Here is a 7,521-nt window from a genome sequence, read left to right as displayed (position 1 = left end):
GCCACAGTTTGTTGTGATCCACACAGTCAAACGCCTTTGCACAGTCAATGAAACACAGATAGACATTCCTCTGGTACTCTCTGCTTTCAACCAAGATCAATCTGGCATTACCTATAATATCTTTAGTACCAAGGCCTCTTCTAAACCTCGCCTGCACTTCTGGCAGTTCTCTGTTGATGTGATGTTCCAGTTGTTTTTTTATAATATCCAGCAGGATCTTGCTTGCATATGGTATTAATGATATTCTTGGAAAATTTCTATCTGGTCACCTTTCTTTGGAATGGGAACAAATATGAACATGTTCCAGTCATTTGGCCAGGTGGGTTGTCCTCCAGATTTCTTGGCATAACTTGGTAAGTGCATCCAGGGTGGTGTCTGTTGAAATATGTCATTTTCTATGCCATCAATTCCTGGGGCCTTGTTTTAAACCAATTCTTTCAGAGCAGCTTGAACTTCTTCCTTCATCATCACAGTTTCTTGTTCATACATTGTTTCTTGAAATTCTTCCGTGTCTGCCAATTCATTTTGGTGCAACGACTTTGTATCCTCTTTCCATCTTCTTTTAATGCTTCCCAGATCATTTAATATTCTGTTCAAAGCATCCTTAAGTATTGCAACTCAAGGCTTAAAATATTTGTTCCATTTCTTCAGCTTAAGAAATGCTGAGCCTCCCTTTTGATTTTCTGACTCCAGTTCTCTGCACATTTCATTATAACACTACTTTGTTTTCACATGCTGCCTTTGAAATCTTCTGTATAGCTCCTTAATTTCTGGATTTCTTCCCTTTGCTTTGGCTTCTCGGAGCACTCTAGAGCAATATTCAAAGTCTTTTCTGACATCCATCTTGGTCTTTTCTTTCTTCTCTTTGTAGTGACCTTTTGAACAGCTCATCTGGTCTTCGCTCTTTAGTGTTCAAGACCTTAAACCTGTTCCTGAGATGGTTTTGAAATTTTAGTAGGATAGACTCAAGGTCAAATTTTGATTCCCATGTATTTGATTTCATTTTCTTTAGCTTCAGGTTGAACTTGCCTATGAGAAAGGTGATGGTCTGATCCACAGTCAGCACCTGGCCTAGTTTTCACAGCTGACATTGAGCTTCTCCAGTTATTCTTTCCACAGATATTATCAATCTGATCCCTATGCATACAACCAGGTGAAATCCATGTACACAGCCTGCATTTAGATTTCTTATAAAAAATATTTGCAGTGAATAAAATCATTGATTGTACAGAATTCTATAATTCTATCTCCAGCTTCATTTTTTGTTACCAAGTCCATGTTTTCCAACTTCTGATCCTTTTTCTCTTGTTCGTAACGTTTTCATTCCTGTCACCCCTTAAAATGTATCTTGATTGCATTTTCAATTGATTTCTGACTGCAAAAGTTAGTAGAAATCTTCTATTTCCTCCTCTTTGACTCTAGCTGTTGATGTATATATTTGAATTATAGTGGTTTTTACTGAACTTCCTTGTACACATGTATATATTATCCTGTCACTCACAACATTATATTTCAAAATGGATCTAAAAATGACTTCTTTAACTATGAAAAATACCCCATTTAGCCTCATCTTTTCATCTCTGGCATAGTAGATCATAGGTTTGTCTGACTCAAAATGTCCCATACTAGTCCATCTCACTTCACCAATACCTAGTATGTCAGTATTTTTTTTTAATTCCATTTCTTTCTTAACAATTTTCCTACATTCATGCTTCTCACATTCTGTGTTCCAATCACTAGTGTCTGCTTACAACTGTTCCTCCTCCTTTGTGTTTCCATATTTGAGGGCTCAGCCTCAGTTGCCATATCTGCTAATCTAAGTGTGCTGTATTGTACATAGGACTTTTGAAGGCCTATTATTTCAGAAGTGGATGACCAATCCTTCTTCCTAGTGTATATTAATTTGAAGGCTTAGAGTTAGGACAGTATCTGACAGACAAGCATTTTACAGAAAGGAGCAGATGAAAGTCATCTCTCCAGTTATAGATTCAATTAATTAGGATAAATATTCTGAAAATTGCATTAATAATTTGATTTGGGGATATGAAGAAATAAAAACTTTATTCAATGTTCATATGGGAAATATACTTAAGAATTTTGTTGCCATTATCTTACCTTATAAAAAGAAGAAGCAAAGATCCCACTGGATGTACTTTCTTTGGAAGGTAACATTTTGATTTAGTAAATTACGGTAACAGTTTACTGTTAGTCCTATCTGGCAATAAGACAATTTCTATTTCTTCTATTTTTTGTAAGCAAAATAAAGGAATGCACAGTTATTAAACCCTCATGTCTGAATGGATGTTAAACAGAAGGGCAACCTTAAAATGTTAGCCTCAGTTTCTGAAATGGCAATTTTAGGGATGCTAAACCAATGGGGTTTGGCATTTTTCTGATTAATTGATTTAGAAAATGTGAGACCATCTCGGAAGCTAAGCAGGGTCGGGCCTGGTTAGTACTTGGATGGGAGACCACCTGGGAATACCGGGTGCTGTAGGCAAAAAAAAAAAAAAAAAAGAAAATGTGAGACCAAATAGTATTTTTATCAATTAATTAAACTTTCTACTTGTTCTCCAAATAGAAATCATGATCAGTATTCAGGAAAATTAAGTCATTGCCCAAAAAAATTATTAACACCATACTTGTTTCTCCTCAGTCACATCCAACTTAAAAGAATTTCATAACTTTTAATGTCAACAACATAAGGACCATGTATGAAAAAACAAAGGGAAACACTGTTGCTCTCACAACCTTTGTTCATTAAACTCAATAAATCAGCCCTTTTTATTACCCAGGAGTGAACGGATAGAATCAAACAAGTCAGTCAGGGAAGAGTAATTTATCACATATAATCTTGAATTCTTTTATCAGGTATAAATAAACTAGCTTATATTTGAAATTTTATGTAAATTCTAATGAACTCTGTAGTTATCACCAGAAGTCAATATATGGTCAACATGAAAGTCATCATAAAGTTGATATGAAAATTTGTATCTTATCTCTTCTCTTCAGATGTTGTATGTCCTAATTCCATAGACATTCTGCACATTCACCTCACTCACGGGTAAGGCCTCTTATTATATAGGACATGGACAAAGAAAATAAGCAATTTCTATGAAACTTTAGAGTGTGATGATGAAGTGCTTGACTGTTAATTGAAAGGAAAGCAGCTGAACTAGCCACTGCACAGAATAAAGACATGGCAATCTCCTTCCATAAATATAAACAGCCTTGGAAATCTTATGAGATAGTTCTGCTTTGTCCTGGAAGATAAAAATTGACTCAATGGCAAGGGTTTTTACATCTGAATAAAACTGAAGACCACAGTCTATATATTGGAGATAGATAGAAAGGGGATTTAAGAACCCTAGGTCCCTCTTTGGTCTAGGTCTTTTAGTTGTAGTCAGCTTTGAGCATCATAGAACAGAGGCTGGAAGGGAAGCCTCCGGTGAGTACAGCATAAACAATTAGATAGAAATAAGATTATCCTAGAGCAGCAGCAAGATTCTCTTGGGACCAAGCTTGACAAGGCCTGTCTTTTGGTGGGGAAATTAGGAATTAACCGTGTGGGATTTTGTGCTATCCTCAAAGGAAATAAGAATCACCTATTGCGGTAGTAGCATTCTACACAAGCTGGCTGTCTTATTTTTGTTTCTCTTTTTTTGCTTTGTAACATTTTATTCTGACCTCACTTTAAATTTAGAGAAAAGTTACAATAAAAGTACAAGAAATTTCCACATAATTTGCATCTAGATTCTTTACACACACTTATGTATACACACATCCAAACACTATACCCACACTATACCCACAAATCCATCTCACTGTATATGCTTTTCAAAGATTTAATATTAAGAGTCAATTATTTCAATAAAGGGTTTAGGCAGTACTTGTTACTTTGTGACTAAGATTTTTCACTCAGTTTAATGTGTTCCAGACTCACCCACATTGTGTAGTTATTTAGGAGTTCATTATTTTTTCAATGTTGTCTAGTATTTCATTGTGTCAATGTACTATAGTTTCTCTATCCATTCAATTATTGATGGGCAACAGGTTGTTGAGTTGTTGGCCAATCTCTATGATACTGTGAGTAATTATGTGATAAACATGGGTGTACATATATCTGTTTGTGTCTCAGCTTTGATTTCTTTGGAGTATATTCCCAGTCACAAAGGAACAAATACTACATAAGTCAATGATTGTAATAATAGGATCAAGACAGAGATGGAGAGAGAGTGGAAAAGGAATGGATAGATTATGAACACTGAACTGGAATGGGTGAAAAGAAGGACAATCTGAAAGGAATGAAGAATTAGAAACCATGTACATGACAATTAATAGTCTTACAAGGAGAACTGGGGTGGGGGAGGAAAAAGGAGGAAAATGTATGTGAATTAATGAATGAAAGAATCCAATCTCTTTGTAAACTCACTAAAATGAAAATCTGATCCATTGGTTTATGTGTCTGCAATTGTCCTAATATCATGCCATTTTGGTTATTGCAGTAGCTTTTGAAATCAAAGAATGCTATGCCTCCCATTTCATTTTTGTTTTTCAGAAGTGCTTTGCTTATTCAGAGTTTCTTTCCTTTCCAAATAAACTTGCTAGTTTTCTTTTCTCTCTCTTTGAAAAAAATGAGTTTGATATCTATACTGGGATTGTGTTAAATATGTAGAGTGCTTTTGATAGGATTGTCGTTTTCACTACATTGATCCTTCCTACCTATAAACAGGAAATATTTTTCCATTAGTGAAGTCTCTTACTGTTTCTTGAAGTAGTGACTTGTAGTTTTCCTTAGAACAGTCTTTTGTGTCTCTAGTTAGGTTTCTTCCCAAGTATCTTAATTTGTGGTTGGCTATGGTAAATGATATTGCTTACTTACTTTCCTTTTACATATTTTCTTTGTCACTGTAGAGAAATCCCACTGATTTTTGTATTTTGATCTTATATCCTATGACTCTGCTAAATTGGTCTAGTAGGTCTAATAGGTTTTTTGTTGAATCTCTGGGGGTTTCTGTGCACACTAACATGTCGCTGCATGTATTATTTTTATCACCTCTTTACCATTTGTATGCCTTTCATTTTCTTCTCTTATTGTTTTTTCCTAACAAGTACTTCAAACACAATATTGAATAGAAATCCCATGTGCCAAACAGGACAAGATAGTTTGGGATAGAGAGTTAAAAACAGGGGAAAGGGAAAGACTTTCTCAGCTGGCATACTGAACTGTGAGAAAGAGAGGTGACTTGAAACCCCCTTGCACTTAAACTACTTAAGTCAGTGCCCCTGATCTCGCTCCACACCAGAGACAAAGGAAAACATTAAGCTTCAGGAGAGAAGGCACCATCAGGTGAGACACTCTTCCCCAGAGTTAGTACTTTCAGGTGTGTGCTCGGGAGAGAATGGACTGAAACTCCCCTGGGGAAAGGATCCTCCACTTGAGGATCCCTGCCTTCACCACTGTGGGGCCATCCCAGAGACAAAACAGGACAACAGGGTTTGGAACAGAATGCTACAATCAGGAAAAAGACTTTCTCAGTTGGCACACTGACCTGTGAGAAAGAGAGCTGACTCGAAAGCTCCCTAGACAGAAACTGCCTGAGTGGAGAACCTGATCCTGCACCACTCAGCCACTCTGTACATGAAGGATGAAAACGGAGTTTTCATCTACAATAAGGTCAGATTCCTGAAGGGCTACATTGCAGACCAGAAAGAACCTCAAGACCTTTAGAAAAGGCATATATTTTCCCAGAAAGGACGTGCAGTAGAGTGAGTAGCTCACCCTAAAGATTGAATATTTTAAACTGGCAACTAATTAATAACATAATAAAGACAAGAACTATCAACAACTTACTCAGACACAACAGAAACAGCCTAATACTTACCAAGAAAAACTTCACAAAAATGTCAATAAAGCAGCAGGTAGTTTCAAATACTGTAAAAAAAAAAAACAAACCAAAAAAAACCCCAATATTTCAGACTCAATGAATACACAGAAGTTAAGATGTTAGAAGATAAATGTTGATATAGAGGCATTTGAGCAGGTAGGAGAGAAAACACAAATGATGGAAGGAACAACGGAAGTCACAAATAAAGAGAATGCCCTAGAGGCATAAAACCAGAAGAAATATATTGATGTGAAGTTATTTGAACAGCTACAGAAAAAGATACAAATATGGAAGAAACAATGGAAGCCATTAAGAAGGTAAATGCTCCAGACACAAGGAGCCAGAAGAACTATATTGATGGGCAGAAACTTGCACAACTTAGGAAGAAAATGCAAAAGATGGAAGAAATGATTTAAACTATAGATAAAGAAGTAAAAGAAGTTTAAAAAGCATCACAAGATAGAGAGTATACAGCCATGAAAGTACTGGAAATAGTGAAAATTAATAACAATGCAATTAAGAATATTAAGACCAACATGGTTGAAATGTCCAACATGCTGGAGGGACAATAAGAGTAGAACCGAAGAAACGGGACAGAAAGTCAGTGAGCTGGAAGAAAAGAACCTCAACGGAAACATACTAGAAGAAAAATGAGAGATCGTGTGTGATGATATCACGAAGAACAACATACATATGATTGGAATTCCAGAATATTAGAAGAACAGGGAAATCACTGAGAAAATTGTGGAAGGTATTATGAAGAAGGAGGAAATACATGTTCCAAATTCAAGAAGTTCAGTGAACATCAAATAAATTGAACCCAAAAAGGAAAACATCAAGATGTGTCACGGTCAAATTCTTCAAAATAAAATATATGGGTAAAATACTAAAAGCAGCATGAGAAAAAGAGACACCTACAAAGGAAAAGCAATTGGATTAAGTTGTGATTTCTCAGCAGAAACCATGCGAGCAAGAAGACAATAGGATAGTATATATAGAAAGTTGAAAGAAAACAATTATCAACCAAGGATCCTGCATTCATCAAAACTGTCCATTAAATATGAAAGAGATATTAGATCCTTTGCATAAAAGAAGGAATTTAAGGAATTTGGGAAAACAATACCAAATCTACAAGAAATTTTAAGTGGATGGACCATAGTAATAAAAAACAACAGAAAAAGAAACATAGCAAAATGTCAGTGCTAAAAGTTGGCCTGTCGGTAATCACACTTAATGTGAATGGACTAAATACACTAATTAAGAGGAAAAGAGTAGCAGAATGGATAAAAAAACAAAGCCCATTAATATTTTGTCTACAAGAGATACATCTAGGAAATGAAAAGAAAGATAGGTTCAAAATCAAGAGCTGTAAAAAAGTATAGCAGCAAAATGGCATCTTCAAAAAAGCAGGAATGACAAAACTAATCTCTGATTAAAAAAAGACTTCAGAATGATAAAACACAAGGGATTGTTGTTGTGGTTGTTATGTGCCGTCGAGTCACTTGCGACTCATATAACCCCATGTACAAGAGCCCTAAACCCTGCTCTATCCTGTGCCAATCTCATTGCCTCTGACACATCCATCCCGATTACCCCAGTCACTGAATCAATCCACCTCATAGAGGGTCTTCCC

Source organism: Elephantulus edwardii, unplaced genomic scaffold (genome assembly GCF_000299155.1).
Source record: "Elephantulus edwardii isolate Elephantulus edwardi_28Jun2011 unplaced genomic scaffold, EleEdw1.0 scaffold00168, whole genome shotgun sequence".
NCBI classification, from domain to species: Eukaryota; Metazoa; Chordata; class Mammalia; order Macroscelidea; family Macroscelididae; genus Elephantulus; species Elephantulus edwardii.
The sequence above is the reverse complement of the archived record's forward strand: the minus strand, read 5'-3'. Positions refer to the sequence as shown.